Genomic DNA, 12,755 nt, shown 5'->3' with positions numbered 1-12,755 from the left:
TCCTACAAGCACAGAGAAAGCTAAATTAACAAGATTAAAAATTACTTAGATGCTGATACCACACCAAATTTTGATAAAGACACTAAACAATGACCCAACAAAACATTTAGATCACTACTGAATCAATACAGGAATACATATTCATATAATCCTGCCATTACAAATATATTAACATCTGCTTGAATCACTCGATAGAGAACTCTCATTTTGTTTCTGATGTCATCAAGCATTGCTTACAGACAGTTTCTAACCCTTCAATGGGATAGCTCACCCTAAATAACAATTTTGTCATTATTTAGTTTCATTCACTTTTATACTTTCTGGCCTGACATTCTTTGTTCCATAGAACAAAAAAAAGATATTTTGAAGAATGTCTGTAACCAAATAACGACAGTACCCATTCACTTCTACTTTATAAATACAAAACCAATGCAAGTCAATGGGTAACAGCGATGTTCAATTACCGATAATCTTCAAAATATTCTTTAAAGAAAGACATATAGGTTACAAATTACAAGAGAGTGAGTAAATGCTGACAGAATTTTAATTTGTGGGTGAACTATCCCTTTAACAATAGACCTAAGGCCATGGAAGCCTACCGTCAGTATGTTGGCCTTTCTGAATCATGGTGTAAATTAAACTAAATTAGTAAACTGTTTAAAAAAAAGTTTTTAGTGTTTCAATTGTAGAAGTAAGCTGATGTAATTTCACTGTACAAAAATATTTTGTTTCACTTCTCAGTTTACATTCAGCTATTTTAGATGCCACAATTGTCTTCTCTTCAAATAGATAGAACAAAGGCAGAAGCACCGACCTGTGACAGTCAAGACAAAACAAAGGCAATCTATTTCCATCCAAGAAAGGACAGAATGGACATGGTACAAACAAATCTAGTCCTTCTGACATTGCTATTTCTCCAACAGCAGCAGCTTGGAGAAAACAACCTTCCGTTTCTTATTCCTTATGACCACACTATTTCAAAAGACTCTAAACTACACTTCTATAGACTGCGACCATTGAAGGGCTGCTTCTCAATGCACATTCACTTTCTCACATATATTTGGAAACACATATATTTTTCCCCCGGGGCAGGTTGTCTATCACTCATCTTATTACATCTTGTTGTTACTTGTCCTTGCCCTCCAGATGAACTGAACACTCTTCCCTCAGTATTCCCAGGACACAGCATTACGTTCATGGTTAGAAGTGATTGTACTTTCCATTGGCTCAATTTTCTCCCACACGTTTGTGCTTGCACTTCCCGCAAACCTTAGTCGGTGAAGCTGGTTGAGAAAGGAAATTTGCTGGTTGAGAAAATTAAGATGCCTACAGGAGACAGCTGCATCCCAAACTGGTTCCCAGCATCTTAATCTGCTTGTTTTTCAGCATGAACAAGTCATATACCCGTCCTCATGTTATTTAAAACCTGTATGACTTTCTTTTTCAGCACAACACAAAAGAAGATATCTTTTTAAGAATGTTGGTAACTAAACAACACTGGACCCCCTTCCACTGTATCACAATTACAGAGCCTGTATGATAAAGAAAATAAAACAAAGAAAAGTTGTATAAACCACACTAATAGTGGCAACACCGCAGTTGTTTCCTTGCGGAGCCACATCTGGAATATAAATGAATGCCAAACTACAAATGGCTTTATAATTAAAACAATACAAATGTGAAAGCCAGAGAAGCAGCCCGGACTAATAAAGTGCAATGATGTGTTTGATAGCCACAAACCCGTAATAAATTGAAAGCAACTGTAAAAATACTATGACTTCCAGTTATTTTTATTGTAAATGTTGCACGGGGGAATTCATAAACAAACACCCAAAAACCTCAGGAAATATAACATCTTTCTTTGCAAATTTCCTTCTGACATCAAATAAGCATGCACATGCTACTGTATATATCTATTCCAAAATGATCATTTCAGTCTGTAACCTAAGCAAGCGTCTTTTAACCTTCAGGTCTTTCACTGTGTTTACCCACTTCCTCCTGATGAATCAAACTGAAACACAGAGTGATCATGATTGGCAGCTCATCTATCTCCAGCACCAATGACACAACTCACCGCATGGTCCTGTCATTGACTCGGCTGATAACATCATTTGAGACCATCTCAGAACATACTCCTGCTTCTGACAAATCATTGTAAAATCACCTGCGTATGTCTCAAACTAATCCTCTACAGATAACCTCCGATCTTCTACCCTGGATCCCCTTTGGGGCCCCCATTTTGATAACCAATCCACTTTGACTACACCATTTTTATACACTGTAAAAATGTCACAGTATTATTTTCTATAATTTTTGCAGTGGTAAAAATGTAAAATTACTGTAATAGACTACACATTTACATTTTCCATGTAGAAAAACATTGTATATACATTTTACATTCTGTTGCCCCAAGTGCTGGAATGTTCCCATTTTATAGTTTTTTTTTCACACATACAAGTTCTGTCATACGTTTTATATAAAAGATTCACATGATCAATTCACACGTTCATCTAACACGCACGAGAGCCGTAGGTGTACTGTTTTCCCTTGCTCTCTGTAGAAATTTGACAATAGTAATCAATGAAAGTTCCCCTAGGCTACAACGATGGTTAGAGAGGCGTGAGTTTGGGGATGGGAGAGTTATCAGGAGAATTGTCAAAGTGTGCTTATTGCCTTGCTTGGAGGGATTCTATAAACATATTCCTCTCAAACTTTTGTTTAGAATGCAAACCTTGCACCTGACACACTAAGCAGAGATCAATATCATACACAACATGGAATTTGATACTGTATATAACACAGAACCAGAGAAAACGCAGGTATAGCACATTTTAAATGCAATGTCAAAGATACTACTAGAATTTGGTAGTCTTATTTAATTAACACTGCATATAGGAATTTATTGTGTGTCTGATATTTGACCTGTGTTTTGAATTCCATAACCTTTTATGTTTTACTTATAGTCATTTTTTCTTGTACAGCTGCTTTGTAACAATGAAAATTGTAAAAAGCGCTATATAAATAAAGCTGACTTGACTTGACTTGACTACTATTTCAAACGTAACAGCATAGAAAGAGCCAAAGCCTGAAACTGTTCAGATACAACATAAATGTAACACTGACCACAGTTACAAATACAGCACATTCAGCTATAAGCACCATTGAGAACCGATTTTTCTGAGCATACTTTAGTTCCCACCACATCATTTTTAAGGTTAAAGTGTTAAACGGATAAAAAGGTGTAAATTCAGTAAAAACATACCTGTCACATTCAACATTCCCGTTTTGTCTGAAAGTCTCACATTTTTTCACCCTACCGCTTGTTATTTCTCCGGTGAAACTCCCGGGATGTGATTGTGAAACGACTGAGGGAGACCCCCGGTAAACAGTTTTAAACAGACCGACAGGTATGATACAGTAAGGTCTTGGAGTACTACTGAAAACACACTTCTACTTTTTTTAATAAAAAATTCTAACAAAAATAAATATCTACAAAAAAATATATATTTACAAAACAATTATCAGCAATAATTCTGTAATACACTAGTAACTAACTTTGTACTTAATAAAAGTATATTTTATTTAAAAGTAATAAACTTAGTGCACTCAACTGTGCAATTTTGAAACACCATGAACAGAAGTACAGGAAAAACTAAAATCTTTGTATATTTAGTACAAAATCATGTGGAAGTACACTGTGGACGTGTATACTTAAGGTGTACTTAATGCACTTTTTTAGCATTTGAGTGACAGGTTAAAAAATGATAAATGGATTAAATGTTTTACTTAATCATTTCCTAGTTTCACAATTTCTTTCCCTTCATTTCAAAGAACCTTCTGTATTTTACACTTCTGATTTAGTAAATAAGCCTAATACATACAACTGTATAGAGACATAAGCCTACAGGCATACACACATACTGTACACACACACAAGCCTCAAGTAGAGCATATTTCATCTGTCCGAACACATATTTATTCCATGAGGCATTTCATACAGCTGTGGTAATGTGCAGGTAAGACATATTGCTAATTGGGATGTGGGTCATAAGGTCACTTCATATAGACTATTAAAGCCCAGGAGCAGATGGGAGCACAAATCACATATATCATACACACACAGGCCAATGCATCCACAGCATACATATGCGAACCGATTAAAACACAAAAATGAGAAATAATACGACTTGACAATCAAATATTTAATCCTTATATGCATAAATCTGATCCGTGTAAGAGTGTGTGAAGTCACATACGCTGTACCTCACTTATTGTCCTTTTCCTTTACACTGCACCTGGCTGTTGTCATGGTGACCAGCCAGCTGTCGCTTTGGCGACTATTCTCCTGTCATTTCGGAACCTCCAAGCGGTTTCATACTAAATGACAGTGTGAATGAAAAAGCGAGCTAGAGAGAGAGAGACAGAGATGAATTAGATGGAGAGAGAGAGAGAGAGAGAGAGAGAGAGAGAGAGAGAGAGAGAGCAAGAAGCAGAGTAGATAAAGACATGGTGATTAAGAGGAAGGAGGGAGGAGACCGAATTTGAGGGGTTGGGCAAGGTTAAAGAGACTGGCAGGAGGGAACCCAGATCCAGAGATGAAGAGCAAAGGAAGTGAGAAATGAGAGGATAGATGGAAGAGACCAGACGGACAGTAGTGTAAAAAGATGAATGAAGAACAATACAGAGACACTGGGCATGAAGAACCCGGGAGAAAGCGAAGTGTGTTGTGGGAATGGGGGAGGGATGTGAAACCATGTCTCTCACACCAGTACTGTGTGCGGTCTCCTAGCAACACTGTCTGCATGCCTTCCACATCTCTCTCTGTCTGTCTCCATCTCACTCCCCTGTTCTAGCTCAATGCTCACACTGAAGGCTTCCAGACTGTGTGTATGTATGTGTATGTTCACTGTACTTTACTTTATCAAACTCCCCAGTTCTGTTAGGACTATAGCTGTGCTGTAAAAACACACTCGCTGTCTTTCACTACCATCAATAGGAGGAAAAATGAAAAGCATAGCATGCTGGGATAAAGAGTTTGGGGTGTCAGTATGTTCTGTAACACTATGGATAAGTCGATTATTATATTGATCGATACTGCAATGTGCAGGAAAATAAAGGCTAAGTACGCTAAATGAATTTAGTGAATTAATGTAGCCACTTTCCTGCAGGCAATCCTCGGGTGGATGCCATAATATGACAACTGGTGCCTATAAAGTAGGCAAAACCTTATCCACCCAGCCCCGTACACAAATATGCCTACATTATTTACAAAACAAATGAATAATGAAGTCTCCATGGGAGCCAGAATCAGAATGACAAAGTTGTGAATGTGTGTGAAGGCTTCTAACAGAAAGCGCAATACATATTAATTTAAACAAACCTTTGTCTTCAGAGATGTATAAAGACCTTAAATGATAATGCGTTATGTTGTTATTATCTCAGAATGAGCTATTTGTATCTACATACACCGTGGGTCCCTTACATGGAGTTAACCATGTTGTTTCTACATTATCCCTAAACGGACAAACTGCTCCTTAGGCAAAGAAGCGTAAATTTGATGACACCTTAGTTCTGTGTCAACCCCCGTAGTGCTTCAAAAGGGAGGGGTGGAATGAGCCGTTGGTTGCAATTAGCAACCTCACCACTAGATGGCGTTAAATTCCATACACTGGACCTTTAAGATATTATAAGATAGAATTAAAGAGCTGGTACCTCTCATTTAAATCTACTGTGAGTATGATTTTGAGTGAATTTATGACTCATGCAATGCTTTCGTATTGCATAAGACATTATATTGAGCTTAAAAAGCATCTTGGACATTCCAAACCTTTGATTGTCCACACAGAGGAAAGAATATCTTGGAATTTAGGTAACATAAATATAATAGTTATTTTATTTATCTCTTGAACTGCTTTAACTTCTCTTATTCAACTAATGGACAAGTTTCAAACAGAACATGCAATTTCCTTTATTGACTTGGCATTTTGTGAACGTGCATGTCATGGACATTCTCGTGGTGACACACTGACCCGCATCGATCTGGTCCTAATAAAAATTTTCCCATTTGCCCTTTATTTTCTCTCCCGTCATCATATTTTCGTCTTGTACATGTATTGGCACACATTTGTTCTTATCATCTATGTATCGAGTTAATTCTAAACTCGTTTTGCATTTCATTACAATTTGAAGAAGTTCATAACTCTATAATATAAAATATAATTTCAAAACATAATATTTTACAATATTTCTGAAGAATTATTATTATATTATTTACTAAGACATTATTTAATATATTCAGTAAGCAAACTTTTCTTATGGGGAATCACCAAATGGTTGACCTAACAAAGCAGTTTATCTTAGCCAATCAAGATGGCTACCTCACACATATGGAACATGATGAACTACCCCGCAACGTAACAGAACAGAAATCCTTCGCAAGCTGCATTCGGTCTGTCTGTCAGTCTGTTCAGTGGGGTAATATGCTAGTGAGAGAGTAGCTGTGTGTGTTTGCATCGTCTGGAAAACTCCCTTACACGCAAGCAATCACACACCAACACACCCTGAGCACTGCAGCAGACTGCCAATTAGCAAGGAACGATGGAGGAGCCGCACAAACTCATTCCTTAGACACACAGCTCATGTGAACATGTGTCTGGGTGTGTTTTATCGAAACAAAGTGCACCCTTAGCAGGGGGACTATCCACAATTTGCCTTTTTCTGCAAGCTGACAAAATATATTTCCTTCCTATCTTTCCTCCCCTCCGCTGCCGTTTTACGCTCTTCTCCTTTTTCTCTGCATCCAATTTTCACTCTCTCACTTTACTCACACAGGCACTCACTGACCTCCTCTCCCCCTCCTTCTCGATGTTCTCCTTCCCTTGTTCTCTCTTCTTCTCCTAGTTTGTCCTTGGCTCCATGATGTTCTTTGGAATCTGCAGTAATCAAGGTGACACACACGCAGACATATGTATGCCAATACGTGTGCAAACGCACCCATTTACAAACACGTGGAGCAAACACAAAAAACGTCACGCCAAATGTAACTGAAGACAAACTTGAAACAGATAAAGGGTAGAATCGAATACGCTCATATGTTGTAATGTCTCGGTTTGTGCACACTAAACTGCTTTTCGAAACAGTGTGAACACACATGAAGTGGGACTACTAGTGAAGTGGAAAATATCATCTTTGGCAGGGTCCTGCTTCTGGAGACCCATTTTCATGCAGAGAATAGCTAAAACTCTAATCAAACAGATCTAAATTGACCTTGCATCTGAAATTGCATACTCTGACCTGTGACAGTGCGTACTGATATAAATGTACCGAGGGTTGGAAATGGGGGGAACTTGAGTCCAGGCGGTGAATTTCAAGGGGGGAAGGAGTTTGACCTCAAAATGCTAAGGGTTTCTCTATGTGTTAACTATGAAATAGTCACCAAACGCTATATCCACATTTCATGCATGAAAGTAGTGGCCGTTTCTGCATTTATGGTTAACAAAAATAAAATATTTATTGGATTTACTTTGCATCTAAAATACATATGTGTTCATGCACACACACTTCATGTATGTCTGTTTGTAATCTACAAACACCAACACATGCTAAGCCAGGGCAAGACTTTGTTTTGAGTATTGTTTTCATATGTATGCGTGTGAGTATTCTTGCTCCATGTGCTGAGTCTATAAAGTGAACAAAGAACTGTCTGTATGTCTGTGTGTGTGTGTAGAGTTAGGATGAGGACAAGGATGTGGGTGCTGTGATGACAGAAGCAAAAATATTTTCCAGCGTTAACCACCGAAGCTACTCACCTACAAAATGCATTATCCATAAAAACAACCACACACGCGGAAGCGCAAACGTGATATAATTAAACATATAGCCTACACAATTACACAAAAACACCCTCAAGAAAAATAGTATAGTAGGGCCCGTTTCAGTAAGATTCCTTTTTTAATACAAAACATATCTGCAATATGTTATACAGAATATAATCTAACAACATCATTGATATCAATGCTTTAGGCTCGTAAGTATGTCATTTATAAAAATGTAGAAATCTAGCACACATTGTGTTTCTTTCCTTAAAAATTCATTGAAAACATCACATTAATCAAGATAAGTTATATATAACCTTTATATGTGTAACAAACCAAATCTTTCCATGTACCCCTGGAACAAAGTACCCTGAGATACACCTGGGTGGGAATCACTGACGTAAATAAAAGAAACTGTGGTAACCTGCTCTGCCCCATTTGTGAAGAACTCCCCAGATTCACAGCAGCACAACATTCAATCCTCCTTCACAGCAAATCATTTTAATGCATTAAATGCAAAAAACACGAACATATACAAACAGTCTTAACCACTGCTGATGTTCTCTACCCTACAATTATCCTCAATACATCGTTGTGTGTTTCTGTGTTACACCACAATGGTAGTGGCACCGTACAACCTGACAATGTTGGCTTCTATGAAGCAGTAGCTGTTGTGGACCCATGGACCACAACTTTTGGTGGTGATTTGAACATCTCTGGTCATTATTCTACTGCTTTTAAATTATTTAAGTAGAAACCGTTTCTGTAAGAAACATACAAATTTAATGTTTACCAAGTCTGTATACAAGATATGGTCTATTGAATCTTGCTCTAAAATATTGCTGTTGCTTGTACGACAGGGACCCACTTTCCTCTATCTTCCTCCTTTTCCATCCTCAATTTTACTTCTGTGGTCCTAAACAAATGTCCTAATCGTCCTTTTCATCCTTCAATGTCATCTAGGTGTTTTCCAAATTGATTTGAAACACATACATTGGTTGGATAATGTATGTGTGGATCGAATATGTTCATGTGATCTAAAGTTCTATTCAGCAGCGCTACAACAGCATTCCCTGCAATGCACTCATATATATGCTGTCAGAAAAATCCTCAGATTTGCTTCAGCTGGTACCTAACAGCACTACTTTACAACACAAAATTAACTAAGTGTTATGCTTTTTTACTGTTATGTTGCATATTAGTATGCTGTAGGACTGCACTATTTTAAAACAGATGAAATGCTATCCTGGAGGGCATTATATACACTAAGTCTCTATGTCTGATAAATTCATTCCAATGAACAAACAAGCCAGCTTTTCTTAATTCCGTCTCATGGCACATTAGTGAAGATTTATCTTCACTTCCCTCATATCTCCTTCGATTCATGTCTAATACAGACATCATGTTGTTACTCAGATGCAAACATGACACAAAATTCCATTTGGTCGTTTTAGGAAATCTGCAGCATGAAGCCTGAGCCTGGATCATCCTGACAAACAGACAGGACTAAAGCCCAACCTGAAAAATCATCTTTAACATGGGAGCCTCTGTCAAATGACACAATTTCAGACAGACAAACTTTACATCAATTTCTTTCCTTATTTATCCAGAAGTCTCGTAAGATTGTATCTTGTTCTCGTCCTCTTGCCTATTTCCATTCCATGACAGTCCTCGAATCCAACATTTTATCTAGAGTCCATGAAGCTGGATTTCAGTATTTCTTGTTCGTATTCAACCTTTTCCTGTTTCCACCTATGTCTCCATCTACACCATCTTCATATGCTGCTTCGCCCAGTTTCAAATGCAAGTTAATAGCACCTTATAGATAAGACACTTAAAGTCTGACTCGAAAGAAAATTCTCACTTGTCATTTTCTATTTCTTCACGAGTAGATTCCAATGGTCTCCATTATATCCGCCTTACAATAATGTCACAAGACAATTTTCATCACCTAGGATGGCATGATTAAACATCCATTTTCTTAAAATGATTCATGAATGAATGTCCTTCTGAACTGATCACAAATTTGGACCGTAAACAATTTTGCTAAAAAGCCCTGTTGTACCATTTCCACAGCCCCAGACAAGGTGGGGCCGGTCTCTCTTCATGTCTGCAGTGTATTCCAGCCTACACGTCCTCGAAAACCGGCTTTCCCCGTCCTAAACTTGACCCTGTTGCTTTTAATCCCCGCGTAATGTCAATCCCTGGTGGTCAATTTAACTGATTTATATTATTATATAGGATGACACATGAGCCATCGCAAGGTACTTCGGTTCAGCAGTCGTGTCCGGGTTCATGCGAGCACACGCACGGTAAATCCCGCCACAGACACACGCACACAGCCACGCCCCCCGTCTTACTATCACATCACGACCGTAATAAAATTGGCGGTGGTAGTAGCCTGTCGCACGTGCCATTGGCATTCTGATGGAGCCTTCACGCGCAATTCATGCAGACATTAGGCTACGTGAGACGAATATTACCGCACACAATCCACTCGCTATTTCAACAGAGCAGCCGGTGCGTTGAACTGGTGCCCTTTGCACGTCTGACAACCAAGCCTGTGACCATTAAAATATAACACAATATCAACTTGATGTCATTTATCTTCCATTGAGCTATAGACACGAGGGGATGCGGGCACCTGCACACCCTGATTCTCAATGTAGGCTAACTCTTGAAAGTCTATGCACACCCTGCACCACCCAAAAGACGCTCCTCCAGAAGCGCACTTATCTTCGCTCTAATGGTCACGTATAGCTACCCACAGGCGCTGCCTTTACACATTTTCTTATGAACAACACTAACATTCTTCTCTCTCGTCGCCAAACACTCGCCCGTGGGAAATCGAGGTCACAAATCCGCCGACACGATACGAGCGGTTGAAAATACACCCCTGGTTTTATAAGTCAGTCTCATAATCTTGGTCGTTAAAATACAACACGTGTATCCATGAAAAAAAATATGTATTGACAGGCTATGCGGTAATAGGATGTAAGCAATTCCTCTGTGTGAGATCGTGTGGAGATCGTATCATCTTTCCCAGATGTTTATAATCATATTCTCATATAAGTCAATAACAATTGAGGTCAAATTTCGTCACAATTTGTAAGATTGAAAGACACTCGTTTAAAAGCCGACGCACAGAGAAATTGATGGAATCGTGCAGGATTGACTTACATAAACGGCGAGGAGTCGGATTGCGTAGGACAAGTAGTAAAATCAGACGACAACAAATCCACGCCGGTCTACTGACGACGACATTGCCCTCTTCATAAAGCAAAGACGGCTGTGACAGTAATTTCCGAACGTGTCATAAAAGATTAGACGCAGAATTACAGTTCGGGGAGCGTCAGCGCGCTGACGGCTGGCTGGTTTTTGTAAACAACATCCTCATCCCCGTTGACTCCGCGCTGAGCTCACGGAGCGCGATGAGAAAGCGCTTCGCTATCCATGGTGCAGCTCACTGCGACGTTAAAGAAAAAAAACATCCGTTCAAAACAGGCCCATAGAACCAATCGCAAATGCAAATATTGTGAAACGGTCTTTGGTGCTGGACCGCGAGACGATTCCGCGGTAATAAATGCAGACCCCACGGATAAACAGATCGACGGTGGCGGCGCACTTCGCTCAGTTATAAATATTAATATTGCAGTTCTCGGTTTAGTGATCGTCGATCACAGCAGAAGCAGATGTCGAGCTGCGCCGCCTCGCTCTCCCAAAATGACGTTGTATCATGCTCGACGCACGTATTTACAATTGTCTGCGTTGTGTGCGGACGTCAGCAGTCTGTCAGCGCGAGGCAATTGAGGCAACAATCTCTAATAGGCTACTCCACCGACAACATTGGTATATTGCTGAATATTTCATACTTCCCCTATATGTATGAATATTGCATCCATGAATTCCTTAGATCTACGCCCCAATATTCCTGTCATTTAAGACAATCAATCAATTCACCTGAATTGGTAAGTTACAACACTCATGTCCATAACACCAGAATTCCGACTCACATATTATTATCCACGACTGGCAGAACACATTAGGAGGCCAACATTTCCCCAAACCTGAGCCTGCCTTGTGCTTTCTTCCCGCCATCTCATTCTCTTCCCCACACTTCTATCACTTTATTATGCACATCTCCTGCATATGCTATCCACGCCTGGAGTGAGAGAACAATGAGCAAGAGACAAGCAGAAATGCGAGATACGAAGCCATGTCAAATAAAAGATAAAAATAGTGAAGTACTCACACTTCAGGACGACAGAGAATCATTGTGTCATCACACATTTAATTGGAGTAGCTCATGCGCATTAACTGCATTCGATTCCCTTAAGAAAACAAACAGGAAACAAGAAAATAGCCATTAAACAGTGATTATCACACTTTTACTTTGCACAAAACAGAACAGAATATGCTATCTCATGACAAATGAACACATCTGTATGAACAACATCTAATATCATAAGAATGTTGGCGTTGAAACAACCAGATGCCATTGGAAAGCCCTTCTAAGTCTCACAAAGAACTGTTAAGTCTTTCAGGCAAAGTCCCAATCCTTTGGCAAACTATATGTATATTTCAACACTTATTGCTTTCGGCTTGTGTATAACATTACAGAAGCAATTTTGATTTATCATCCTGTCAATCTGATAATGTCTGCGTAAACGGACAGCTCACCCCAAAATATTAAGATATTAAAAGAAATATCTCAGTGTTTTGGGGTGGGGGGGCAACATGCAAATGTCATTAACATTAGCTTTCTATCGGTGTATGTGTTTACGCTGATTCTCGCGAGAAATCAATCAAACTGATGACGCTTTCCATGTCACAATTTGTTATTGGTCTTTTAAGATAGGCCTCTTCACCACATTTAGCATTTGGAAAGCCGTGGCTTTTTAGCAAATAAAGTCAAAAGAAACAAACAAAAAAGAAAATATA

Source organism: Barbatula barbatula (genome assembly GCF_947034865.1).
Source record: "Barbatula barbatula genome assembly, chromosome: 2".
Classification (NCBI taxonomy): Eukaryota; Metazoa; Chordata; class Actinopteri; order Cypriniformes; family Nemacheilidae; genus Barbatula; species Barbatula barbatula.
Note: the sequence above shows the minus strand (reverse complement) of the source record.